We start from the raw sequence: 14,142 nt of genomic DNA, 5'->3' as shown, positions 1-14,142 counted from the left end.
GTGCTCCAAATGATAAGGTTCGCCTTAACCTTGAAAGTTAAAGTTCACTTAAACAAGGATACAAGTAGCATAAAGATACACTGAGAGTACAATACCTCTTGGATGGCTTTCTCCTGAAAAACGCTATTGCTTTTGAATTTTTGAATTCATGAATTCAAGAAATACTGCAGCAAGTAAAATGAACATGGTCAAAAAAGAAAAAATCTTGGAAGACTGTGTGCATACATATATTATGGTTAAATATCAATGCAGAGAGAATACTAATCAAATTCATGAATTTATGCTTTAATTTCCAAAGCTAAATATTAGTTTGATTTGAGTAATATCTAGTGTGCTTTGATCTCAGGTATTAGCATATAAAACGCTGACCCTTAGCTCCCTGTCCTCCCAGAGGTACAACTTATTATGTACCCAGAGGTACATGTATTAGTGGCCATGAACACTCTATAATCAAAGAACAACCTGTTACTTAAACAGTGTGCTTAATTGTGAGAAATAGAATCAGAAGAAAAACTCATCAACCTCCAAAGCATCCTTCCCTAGTGTGACATTAGCTAAACTCAAGTCAGGACACATACTCCACAAATGCGCATCAAATAATAAGAACAATATTCTATTCCTCATAAACAACATTTGTAAGTCAATTTAATGTTGATGCAGTGTTTGGGAAAAGCCTTATAGAGATCTTACACTCTTGATAAAGGACAAAGGGAAAAGGTAGTTTCTCTGCAGAGTGTGAACTGGGAGGCCTACTTCAAAGGCAGTTTACATACCCTATTTAAAAAAACCTGAGAACTATTTAACTCTTGTCTTTCAAGGGACTGATGTTCTGGGATCATCACCTTGAAAACCCAGTGGGAACCTTTGTCACACATAGCTTGCTCTTATCAACATTCAGATCCAGCATAAGTTACATGGGCATGACAGGGGACAGAGCAGCTTTTTATGGCTGGAGTGGGAAGGCATGCCTCAATTTCCCCACACCAGAGCCATAAAGAGGTGCCAATAGTCCACAGAAGCCTCTGCCAAAGGGAAACCTCCATGACTCTGGGTCTTTATTTCCAGCCCAGACGGTTCCCTTGAGCTCTGACCCTGGATGCTTGCTTCCTAGATGTTCCATCAATAATACCTCACACTCAGGTTCTAAATTTGCCCAAACTGCTCGTGCTTCGGCACTCCCCATCTCAGTAAGTGGAACTAGTCATATAAGACAGAAAGCTGTGTAGTCATTCTTAGCAGCCTGCTCTGCATAACCCTCACCCAAATCCAATCCATCACAGAAAGTCCCGATGGTCTATCTCTGAATCAGATGTACTATCTGTAAAGGTCACTTTTAGGCAACAGGCTTGAACAATGGAAACTGGAGTAAGGTAAAAGGGCCCTCGGTGACCAGTAGGCTGAATGCAAACAGGCCCATCAGGTGATCCACCTCAAAATACCCATAAGCCCTAACTGACTAATGGGCTACTTACAACCAGGCACAAGTACCAAAAAAGGAAAACTCCATACTTTCTCATACCTCCTCACCTCCCCACCTTCACTACGACCCCCACCACTGCCTCCTGGTACATAATCTCTCCTTTGCTGTCCTGTCGGCTGCCCCCTTGCACTGTATTCACTAAACTGCTATCTCCTTTGTTCTTCCTTGAGTGAATTCTTTTGCCACCTGCACCATCAGCCTCCACCTGATCAGGTCACCCCACAGTATCTAGAATCATACTCTTTGTTAAAATCCTGTCATTGTTCCCTACTGTCCAAGAAATGAAAGACAACTCTTCAAACTGACCCACCTGATTGTGGTTCCCCAACCCTCCTTCTATGGCTTCAGAACAACCACCCTCACTTGGCCACCTCCTGCTTTGGAACATACCATGCTTCTTCAGTCCTCCTTGATTTTGTTCATCTATGCCCTTCCCTCTGCTTCTCTTTCTAAGGATATGGAATTCATCCTTCAAAGCCTAATCTAAATCCTCTTCTTTGAGAAAGATGTGCTAAGGTCCAATTGGCCCCCCAGGGGAAGTCAGTCACTCCCTCCTCTCTTGTTCCAAGGATGCTGTCACATATTCAAGCATAATACAAGCACTTTGTGATATAATCTCCTCACTAGCCTATGGGATCTCTGAAAGCAGTACCTGTGTCTTACTCCATCAGCTTTTCACCAGTTCCCAATTCCAAGAATGTGAGCGTGTTGAATGACATTTTAATTGAGGCTAAAACCAGAAGAGTTAAGCTGTACTTTTATCACAATTTTTTTTTTTGTTTTACCACCATTAACCAAGTGCTTTCCCCACAACATAATTACATTAACCTAAACAGCTTTCAGTTAATTTAAGAGGAGTAGGAACATTTTTTTTGTCCAATTCATTCTAATCATTCAAGAATCTGGGTACCTGTGAATTGATTTGAAAACCAATTTGCACACAATGGTCCTGGCTTGGTTGGGGGAGGGGGAGGAGATCCTATACCTGCTCCTGGCAGATAGAAGGGTCCAATTCTCTCCCCTCCCCAAAAGTGCCAGGCCATGCTCCTCATACTCAGAGGCATAGATTTCTCTATGCAATGACTGACTGATGTTGGGGCAGAGGTACCCAGGCCTTCTCATCACTAAGCCCAAACCTCTCCAATCTGTCCATTTTGGTCCACGTACATTCAAAGTCATGAGTCAAATGCTTTCCAGCTATTCCCTGGAGTTTAATGGAAAAAATCACCTTTCGATGCCTTGGTGTAGTCACACCTCAATGCTCCCCTTTCTTTTGGAACATACAGAGAAATAAGCAAAAACAAAGCTATGTACTTCAGACACAACTGGACTATTTTATTTTTTAGAGCAAGCACTTCAGTTGGCAGTATTTGTTTCTGAATGTGATCATTGTGAATACCTTTTGGAGTGAGTAAAATAAATTGGCTACCTATTTGACTGCAGAATTAAATGCTTAATTTTATAAAACAGGAGGAATTTATTATTCCTCCAGAAATTACATTTTCTCCCTTATACAGGTGCAGCTCTGGGTAAGAGAAGGACTCTGTTAAGAAGTTCTGTCATCGCCTGGGATGGGCTTTCAGCCTGAGAATCACCCTCTGCCCTGATATTCAGAGTCAAGCAACTAACCTCAAAATAGGAGAGAATACATAGGATCAAAACAGGAGTTCATTCCATTATGAAGAACAAGGAGAAATTTATTACCGTACTATTTTATTTACCTATGGAGATACACCATACATAAAAACCTTTCTCAGAACTGCTTAAAAATATATTTTCCTGATATAAATAACAACATTCACAAGGTAAGGACCCAAAAGAGAACCATTTAGTAGTAAAATAACCAGCCAACATGAGAAAACCCAAGTGTTCCTCCCTGCAAACACCACCATCTGTAATGGCCTCACCCGTCACCCAAGGTCCCCTGTCACAGCAAACCACACTTCAAGCCACTGAGCTATATAAATAAAGAGCTATCTGCATTTTAATCCATTACAAATGTAATGACCTCAGCCAACCAAGCCAGAGCCATGGATGATTCACTGGCCTGCTTGCTCACACTGTTTTCCCAGTATCAAGTAATGAGAACTCCAGCGCTCCTCATCTGCCATTTTAAATTAGAAAAGGAAAAAACATACTTCTCTGAGGGGTTAGTCACTATATAAAAAATTGATCCTCTTATTTCTTTAAAAAAATAAGTCAAAAAATAATAATTCAAAATTCCCTTAATTAGTATAATTAACATTATTCTTGCTTTAAGATTCCTTCTTCATGTGTGGGGTCAGAGAAAATAGTAATCTACTGACGACTATACCCCCAGAGGAACAGCAGGGACCATACAGACCTTGCCCTGTCCTTTTTTTCCTCATTTCTTTCTCCTGGCCTTGCCAGATTTACAGCTATCTATTCTCTTATCTTTCACGTTTTGTTTCCACCTGGGAAAGAGCAAAATTCCTTGAAATCTTAAAAATACTAGCTTCTAGTTTGCTCAAAACCTCTGAGTCACTTGGTGCGTTAACTGTGCTTCCCACGTGCAACGGTATTTACACATTCATGTTTTAGAATTTGATATAAAGAATTGATTTAAGAATTGATCACATCTCATGGCCACTTTTTTTCTTTTGGATATTTCTACTTTCAAACCCCTATCACATGGCTTCATGGTAGCTTTACTTTCAGAGTTATAAACGGTGCCACTATTTACAAGCAAAATTTGACTTTATAGAATGAAGGTAGTAAGTGTCGGTCACAAAGTAAAATTTGGGACCACTGATAAAATAATTCATTGAGTTTCTCTAGCAATACACTTAGTTCATCTGGTTGGTTATTAAATAAAAATTCCATTTCCTTAATTCATAGGAGACTTAAAAGCTACAGCAGCCTCCACCCCTAATGCAATGCAGAACATGCTATTCTTCCTTTTATTGATAGAAAAATTATTCAAAACTGCTAGAGTTCCCTTCCCTCTCACACCCAATTTGGCTATATTTGTCAAAGAAAGAACAGTTTCAGAAACATCAATTTAAACACAATAGAACTATTTTAACACATGTTGTTCTGCCAACCATAAAAGCTTCTCCTCAACCTGAGTTGTTCACTTTAATTTGTTCCTGTTTACTTTATTTACTTTGGGGGGTCCTATTTACTTATTGCTGTAGGGGCATTTATTTATATTTATCTAGGCTTCAGTTATACATACTACAGCTTTTTAGATTCATACAGGGGGTTCAGCTTTTACGTTGGCATTATTCCATCTTAAAAGATGGATTTTCTGGAGTAGCTGAGAGTTCTATGCTCAGTCTGGATGGGCTCAGATAGGAGTCCTAATGCAAACTCCTTATCTTTTAAACACAAAACCAAATGATACCTCAAGTGGATCCTTTAAAAATCCACTATTGCAACATGGCCTTCAAACTTGGAAAAGTCTGCAGTGTCACAGTTCATCAGCTGCTCAGCCTACTAAAGCCAGGTAAATCTCTTGCTTTCCTTCTCCCCTCAATTGTGCTAATGTGCCTTGGACAGCCTCTGGCTTTGTTACTTGCTCACTTTCCTCACAAATCTGTTTCTGAGGTTTAGGCTGATACTGGGAACTTTCTAGAATTTTCAAAGAAGAGTCAAAGAATGCCTCCTGCAGTGCTACCTGCGATGGTATCCCTATGGAGGCCTCAAAACACCAGCAAACCACCTGTGCACCCAACCATCCTCCCAACCAGGCATCCCTCCCAGGGTGTTCTAGAAGACATCTTTCTGAACCCGCGGTGATGAGAAAATGACAGCGAGCCTGCAGTGATGAGAAAATGGCAGCGAGCCCGCGGTGATAAGAAAATGGCAGCAAGCCCGCGGTGATAAGAAAATGGCAGCGGGCCACCGAAGGCCTGTTACCTCACAGAAGCCCTCACCAGCCTGCGTTCACCTTCTTCCCTCTCAGAGGCGTCCACTTTGAGGAGCCAGTGCCCGGGGCCCAGGGGCGCGGAGGAGCTGGCAGGGGCCAGATGAGAGCCTGGAAGCTCCTCCTTGGCCTCCAGCCCTCACGGAAAGCCGTGAGGGTTGGTCAACGAAGAGCAGCCTCAGATTCCTCAGATGATGAAACACCTAAACCGGCTATGCTCCCAGAGTACCTAGCGGGGGAAGAAGGGGCAAGTGCATTTCCGCTTTGACTTAAGCTATTGGGGTTGCGTAGAACGCCTCCGGAACTGGGATGCAGGAAGCTCCTTCCGCTCGGCTCCTGGCTTCCGACCGCCAAGGTTCCGCTTCAGCATAGGGCACTGGCGAGCAGCACCTGCTGAGGTCTGTGGAGCCCAGAGATGGGGGTCTTTTGGGTCCAATCTGGGCTCCATAGTGGAGCTAAAGAAGCTCAGATCTCCTGCTAATCAAAAGGGCCCTTATAGCCTGAGGGGAACCAAAATTTCATCCATGGTTGAGGAGCAAGTTGAGTATCAAGCTGAGCATGAAGTCCTGCCGGGTCAATGCTACTCAACAGGGGCAGCTTCAGTGATGCTTGGAGCCCCAGAGGTGAAAGGGAGGACAACTGTAGGCGTTCTCCTTGACTTGTCATCTTTTTAAGCATGACAGTGATCCCAACTGCAAGACAGCTTTCTTTCATACTTCCCAGTCTGCCCTCCTGGCCAGCCTTTCCCACAGAGACATCCACCAGGGCTTTGCAGGGTTGCCCTGCGCCATGCAATTGGACTTCTCAAGTCTGTTTTAAAGATTCTCAGAGAAGGCAATTCCACCACTTCCCTCAGCCACCCATCACAGAATTGAGAAAGGAGATTTAACATGACATGTTGTTTTCTCAAGCTGGCCAATTTTATGACAAGTTAAAAAGACCTTCAATTAGGGGGGCGCCTGGGTGGCGCAGTCGGTTAAGCGTCCGACTTCAGCCAGGTCACGATCTCGCGGTCCGGGAGTTCGAGGCCCGCGTCAGGCTCTGGGCTGATGGCTCAGAGCCTGGAGCCTGTTTCCGATTCTGTGTCTCCCTCTCTCTCTGCCCCTCCCCCGTTCATGCTCTGTCTCTCTCTGTCCCAAAAATAAATAAAAACGTTGAAAAAAAATTAAAAAAAAAAAAGACCTTCAATTAGTTGAAAGATTAAAAACCAACTTTAGTTCTAATCCAGCATACAGTATGGGATGAACAAAGTAAATATTAATGTCACATCATTAATATTAAACTTTTTTTCATAATAGTGACAAACTTTGTCCCTCAAAACAAGAAGGACATGCCACAGAAAGGGCTCCAGAACTTTCCCTCTCCAATGCAACGTTTTGGATTTCTAAACTGACTACTCGATCATTGCATAAAATATATGTATATGTATGATGTAAAAATATATCAAAACAGCATGTTGTACACTTCAAATATGTCTTTTTTAAATTTGTCAATCATATCTTAATAAATGCTGGGGCAGTGCATCACTATGAGGGGAGTCTTTGGATATATTCTTTCCCCACTATAAAATTAAAGTTAAAATTCTAGTACCCCTGAAACTAACATAGCATCGTGTGTCCACTATACTTCCATTAAAAAAAAAAAAAGTTAAAATCCTAAACTTTTACAGAGTTTAGAAAGAAGCTCCTAAACTCATTTTCAAGAGGGACTCATTTTAAAACATCATGAGTCTTCCCAAAGTGCATTTTAAATAGACCGTTTGGATTTGTAGCTACAGTACAGCCTTCAGGCACCACAAACTCTAATTATGAAGCTTAAAAGCTTCACCTTGGCAAGACATCTGAAATAACCAGGAAATGGTAAAACAGAAAGTTGTTTAGTAAGGTAGGTATTTACATAACAATTCCCTAAATCCTAAAGCACAATGTTGCATCAGGGGCAGAAGAGCCAAGTCCCATCTTCCGACTGTCATGTTCTTCTCATCCTAAAACAAATCAATTCTTTTAGTGCCAGATTACATGCAAGGGGGTAAGGACAGCATGTAGGTATGTATTACTTGTCATTTGTAGAGCATATCATCAGCATTAATTAACTTTGATTATACAATTAGTATTGAGTTGTCAAAGACAACATTCAAAACAGAGGGATTACTAAAAGCATTAATCCTAATAATGATCAACCAATCTTCCTCAGAAACAACCATGACTCGCCCCCAAAAGCAGAAAGATTAGCAGCAGCAGAGCAAAGCAGGAAGAGTTTGGGCTTAAGTATAAATCCTGGCTAGTCTTGGAGACTGTAATTAACTTCTCTGAAGCCACCGTGTCCTCTCACCAATGGGACCAGTAATAAATAGTACCTGCTCATATAGGGGGGAGGATTTGATGGGATGATGCATGCAACTTGCCCGGCACAGAGCCAGGCAAGAAGAAGGCCCTGGTCAGTGGGGCTGTAATTACCATCAGGAAGAACAATAAAATACTCACCAAAGGTGGGCAGGGCTTCCAGATGTCCATCCCTTTGGAACACAGCATGCAGGATTTGGGAGACTTCTACCTGAGCTTCTTCTGGTTTTGCTTTACCTCTGGTTTTTCTCACAGGGGACCTGCCAGTATCAGAGACTAGGCATTCCTCTGCAAAGAAAGGACAGCCATGAGTAGTCTCTACAGCAAGCCCCCAAAATTCCATGGAAATTTCCAAAGGAATTCCTTGGATGACAAAAACAAAACAAAACAAAAAAACAAATGATGTAAGGTTTTATCTCTATGTGGGCATCAAACTGCTGGTTGTTTGCTTCATACTCAAAGGAGATAAGTATCCCATTTTTACATCTCTTGAGGGAAAAGAGAACACATTCGCACAAAATCGACATCAAGCCACTCCTGGCTTATAAGAACACCCACACCTTTGTTCATCCCTGGTTCAGTCAGATACCATTTTGCAAAAATGTAATATTTCACTACATCTGGAATACATGGATCAATGTGTGATTTCAGTTTCCATTAAAAGTCCCCCATTTTTCCTGGTATGATACTAATATATTGTGGTATACTTTAATGAGGTATGATCTGTTTTACTTGTGGGAAAATTCAATGATAAATACATGAAGGGAATTTAAGCAGTGCTATTTTAATCCATCTTGAATTAAAAAAAATAAAAAAAATCAGTGAGGGGCACCTGGGTGGCTCAGTCAGTTAAGCGACTGACTCTTGATCTCAGCTCAGGTCTTGATCTGAGTGTTGTGAGTTCAAGCCTCACATTGGTCTCTGTGTTGGACATGAAGCCTACTAAAAAAAAAAAAAAAAAACAACCAGTGAATTCTGCAAGGTTCCACCCTTTTAGTCCACATCCCCATCAGTCCTGGCCTGCACTCCTCACTCAAGTCCTTCCCACTCTCAGTCTTATCCCCTCCAAACTGTTCTCCACCCAGCAGCCAACATGATCTCTAAAAAAGTTCATGCCACACCATTCCATTCCCGCAGTGGGAATGCTGTCTGCTCCATGCCACAAGCACTTATTGGCTGTTGAGGAAAACCTGCTCCCATTCTCAAGGCCTCTAATACCACCCCCCCCCATCGTAATGGCTGCTCTTCTCTCCTCACTGCACAACAATTAGAACCTTGCTATAGCTTTTACTAAAAATTTTAATGTAACAAACTGTGGAAGAGACATGGTCTGGCATTGAAACCCAGAAAAAAAGATAATTTTTTTTTCTGGGAGATAATTAACTAAAAAGAAAAACCAATTGTTAAAATACATTCCCAGAGGGCCTAAATGCCTATTCCTTTATGCTTCTATTCTCAACTTAGCAGGAGTAAGTTTGGAACACTGAAATTACCTATGCTCTCCAACCTACAGACTGTGAGCGAACCCCTAAGGGTCTCTCACAAGGATGGGAGTAGGGTAGCAACATGGAACTTGCTGAGGGTTTTGCCTTAGTGATGCTGGCATAGCCAAGTGGATCCTTATCGATGGTTTGGCCCAAGCCCCTCATTTTCTAATTAAGGACAATGAAGCCCAGTGGCTTCCTTGGGAAGGAATCCTTCCTTTGGGAAGGATTGTCTAGAATCTTAGAGCAAGAGATCAGTTGTGCCCAGGTGAGAAAGCCTGGCTGTACCCACCGTATCATGCCCACATGTATTTTGCACCCACAAAAAGTCTCTATGTCTGGTAAAGATGTCTTCTTACTTCCTAGTACAGGGGCGGTATTTTTCATATGAGAAATGTGTTTCCTGCTTTCAGGGGGACAGAGGAGTGTGTGAGTGTCTTCGCACCAGTTGCTTCACAAGTAGCTCCAATTCAAAATAATCAGTATACCGTTGTAGTACATTTTGGGCAACCTGCCCTTGGCCCCCACAGCACAGAACCTTAAGTTGCTTTTATACTAGAAAACATCTTTACCCAAAGACTATGAGCAAGACATGGTTTTGTTCTCTGGCCATTTTTTTCCCAGTATTTGTATAATTATCTGTAGCTTCAGTTGCTATGGAAAGCAAACACTACTTGCCATGACAACAGTAATAACTTAAGGTACGCAGTTTGTCTCAGACTATGAAGCTTCAAAAACACTGAAATGTGTAGGGCTTTAATATCCTTCCTTAAAAAAAATCAATCAAATGACCTTCCCAGAAAAGCCACCTGAGTGTTCACTTTGTCTATGATATCTGTCATGAAAAGCCAGCATACCTCAACAAGGAATGCCCAAGGGCTGAAATCAAAGGATATTTTAGTAAAAATTGATTTCAAAAACAGGTTCCTAAGAATCAAAGAACAAATAAATGATGATTTACTGTGTACCTATTCTGCACTAGAAGTGTGTAGATTCTTTTACATACATTTCATCTGATTGTGATTGTACCTCATTTTACAGAAGAGACAGACCCAGAAAAGTGAAATAACTAGTCCAGAGAGACAGAACCAGGATTCAAACTCGGGGTGAGCTGGCTCCACCCAGCCCACCATACATTGTTTATTCAAGCAGTCTAGTCACCTGATTATTTTGATCAACCCAAAACTGAAGGTTCAGAATGAATTTGGGTTAAAAAATATAGAAAACAAATAGTCCTTTTTTTTTCAAAATCAATCCAATCACTGGCCTTCTTCTCAGTATACCCTAGGAATAGCTACAGTCCCCTCTTATCTGGCTCCCTCTGCCTCAGGTCAGACAAGAAATGATGAGGTTAGGCAGTGCGTTGGGAATTCTTGCTGAAACTCCCTAATATGGCTATCAAAATGACAGATAATAAGTAGCGTTGAGGATGTGAAGGAATTGGAACCCTCATACACTGCTGGTGAGAAAGCAGAGTAGTACAGCCACATTGGAAAACAGTCTGGCAGTTCCTTAAAGGTTAAACATAGAGTTACCACAGGACTCAGCAATTTCACTCCTAGGTGTGTCCCCAGAAGAATTGAAAATATATGTCCACATCAAAAATTATACAGAAATGCTTATATAGCATTCTTCATAATAGCCAAAAAGTGGAAATAACCCAACTGTCAATTAAATGGTGGCTGGATAAATAAAATATAGTCTATCCATGCCGTGGAATATTACTCAGCCATAAAAATGAGTGGAGTATTGACTGATGATACAGTAGGGATGAAGCTTGAAAACATTATGCTAAATGCAATAATCTGGTCACTAAGAGACATATGCTGTATGATTCCACCTATATGAGTACCTAGAGTTGTCAGATTCATAGAGACAGAAAGTAGAATAGAATGCCAGGAGCTAGAGGAAAGAGGAAATGGAAAGTCATCATCTAGGGGTGCCTGGGTGGCTCAGTCGGTTAGACGTCGACTTCAGCTCAGGTCATGGTTTCACTGTTCCTGAGTTTGAGCCCTTCATCGGGCTCTGTGCTGACAGCTCAGAGCCTGGGGCATGTTTCAGATTCTCTGCCTCCCTCTCTCTCTCTGCCCTTCCCCACCACCCCCTCAAAAATAAATAAACATTAAAAAAAATTTAAAAAGAAAGTCATCCTCTATGGGGACAGAATTTCAGTTTTGCAAGATGAAAAGAATTCTGGAGATTTGTTGCACAGCAATGTGAATGTACTTAATATTATTGAACTGTATACTTTAAAATGGTTAAGATAGAAAGTTTTATGTTACATGTGTTTAACCATAATAAAAAAGATTCCATTTAGAATGAAATATCCAGAATAGGCAAATCCAGAGATTCAGAAAGCAGATTAGTGGTTCCAGGAGGTGGGGGGAGGGAGAATGGGGGCAATGCCTACTAAAGGGGATAGGGTTTCTTTTGGGGGGGGGTGATGAAATGTTCTGGAATTACATAATTCCAGGTTGTGTGATGTTTGTACAATCTTGTGAATACACTGTTAAACCACTGAATTGTACTCTTCTAAAGGGCAAATTTTTGAGATATGTAAATTATATATCAATTAAAAATTTGATGTAAGAAAAGAAGAATCTAGGTGTGAGAGCTCGTGTCTATGTCAGAAATGAAAGGGAGAGGAAGGAGAGGAAATTGATAATTATGAGAATCCATGCAAAGGCAATGTACCAACCTGCTTGGCCACAAACAGCTCCTTGTACCGTGGTTGCACACAATCACATGCCACACTTAGCTCAAACCAAGGATGGGCTTCATGGCTGGAGAGCAAATATTTGAGTAAAATATGTGTACATCCTTATGATTATTTTAAACGTGACAGAAAAATCACTATAAAACACAGTTGATAACTAGCCATAATGGCTAACTGGTCAGTGGCTAACTAGAGGATATAAGAAATAATTACATTATGAATAAATGTTAATACTGTATTTGAATACAACCTGGAGGTAATTATATATTCCAACCCCATGTCTTTTGAGTAAATTGTGCCTCATTTTCACTACTGATATTGGATAATAGAAATCTCTGTGGATAGCTAACAGGATACTAGGGTAAATTAACAATAAGCATCATTAATTAAGCTATTTGAGAAAGTCTGCTGCCTATTGGATTCGTTACAAGTTCATCGAAGTTCTTGATTTACAGCAATTTATGGCATAAGTTCCTGGCTGTCTCATGGGACAAGGAATTGCCACAAACTTTTTAGAATGAAGAAAAGTGGGCTCCTGGGTGGCTCACTTTGTTGAGCATCCGACTCTTGATTTCAGCTCAGGTCATGATCTTATGGTTTGTGAGTTCAAGCCCCACATCAGGCTCTGTGCTGACAGTGTGGGGCCTGCTTGGGATCCTCTCTCTTCCTCTCTCTGTGCCCTTCCTCCGCTCACTCTCTCTCTCTCTCTCTCTCTCTCTCTCTCTCTCTCAAAAATAAATAAATAAACTTTAAAAAATAGAATGAAGAAAGGTAAGGAGACTGTTGGAAACTGAACTGAGCTTTCAACTTGCAATGAGCCCTTGGCACTTAATGGAACACTGAAGTCAATGCTCTTCATGGTGTAGCTAATTATCACGAAAAGGTGCTACCTATACCAAATCCAACAGGTAAGCCACTCCTTAGATTTGTCTTGCAAGCTTGGCTTTTTCTTTTTTGTTTTGAGGAGAGTTATTACTTTTCTAGCACTGAAGAAAATAACCAAGGTGAATGCGTACAAAGTCAAGCTAAATTTGTACTAGAGATACTATTAAATTTAAGTAGACCATAAAAAAAAGTTAAGTAGACCATGGAACAAAATAGAGTTCAGAGGGAGTCTCGGGTATATATGGGATCACAAAATATGATAAAAAGTGATGCCACAGATTATAGGAAAGGATAAATGATTTGGTGGCTGGTGCTGGAAAAATTGTCTCATTATGGAAGAAAAATCAAACTAGGTTCCCATCTAACAATCTGTATGGAGGTGGATTCCCAATGGTTTCAGGAATCATTATGAAAGGAAACAATAATAACATCAAAAAGGAAATTACAAAAATGTTTTTTATCTTGGAGTAGGGAAGAATTTCTTATAGAAGAAAATATTTGTTTTCTCTAAACCTAAAGATGTCAAGTGAAAATTAATACATTTGATTACATTCAAATTAAAGATTTCTGTTTAATGAAAGGCACCATCGATAAAATTAAAGACAGATGGTGAGATGGGAGAAAAAAGTACAATATCTAAAGCCAACAAAAATTAATATTTTAAAAGTATCACAAAAAATATGCAAAGCCTAAAAGAAAAATGGGCAAAGGATAAATGAACAAAACATTTATTAAAAATGAAACCCAAAAAGCAAGCATATGAAATGCTCCAAGTCATTAATTAATGCAAATTAAAACATCTATGTGATATCAGCTTACACCTGTTGGCCTGGAAAAATTAGGAAGCTATAGATTACCAAGTGTTGGCAGAACTGAGGTATTACAGGAATCTTCATGCTTTGCTGTGGTAGCATAGACGGGGCCAGCCATTTGGAGAACAGTCCAGCACTACTCAGTTAAATTAAGTCTACACAGTGACCTGGCTATTTTGCTTTTGTATATATGTTTGTATGTAGGTATTTGTGTATGTATATGTGTATTCATACACATACATATAAAATTTTAACTTATACACATGTTCATAGCAGCATTATTCATAATAGCTAAAAAGGTGGAAACAATCTAAATGCCCATCAGCTGATGAATAAACAAAGTTATTGTATATCCATACAATGTAATATTATTTAGCCATAAAAATAAAGTACTGATTCATGCTACAACCTGAATGAACTTTGACAACATTATGCTAAGTGAAATAAGCCAGACACAAAAGGACAAATACTGTATGATTCTATTTATATGAATATCTAGAAGAGGCAAAGCCACAGAGAAAGAAAGTAAATTAA

At 40.3% G+C, this 14,142-nt stretch overlaps 1 protein-coding gene across 3 annotated transcripts in view; it reads right to left on the bottom strand.

Annotated features, from left to right (window-relative positions):
- PASD1 (PAS domain containing repressor 1) overlaps window positions 1–14,142 on the bottom strand; it is a 119,514-nt gene that overhangs the window by 102,979 nt on the left and 2,393 nt on the right. For 2 of the 3 annotated variants that reach the window (XM_045473287.1, XM_045473285.1), the window contains exons 2-3: window positions 11,894–11,978; window positions 7,853–7,999 (exon numbers count right to left, since the gene is read on the bottom strand). The gene's annotated coding sequence lies outside the window, so the exon portion shown is untranslated. Of the gene's footprint in view, window positions 1–5,362; window positions 5,749–7,852; window positions 8,000–11,893; window positions 11,979–14,142 lie in introns of those variants that run through there. The other variant, XM_045473286.1, reaches the window with a different exon arrangement.

This window comes from Leopardus geoffroyi, chromosome X, assembly GCF_018350155.1.
Source record: "Leopardus geoffroyi isolate Oge1 chromosome X, O.geoffroyi_Oge1_pat1.0, whole genome shotgun sequence".
NCBI lineage: Eukaryota > Metazoa > Chordata > Mammalia > Carnivora > Felidae > Leopardus > Leopardus geoffroyi.
Note: the sequence above shows the minus strand (reverse complement) of the source record. Positions and strands in the feature narration are given on the sequence as shown.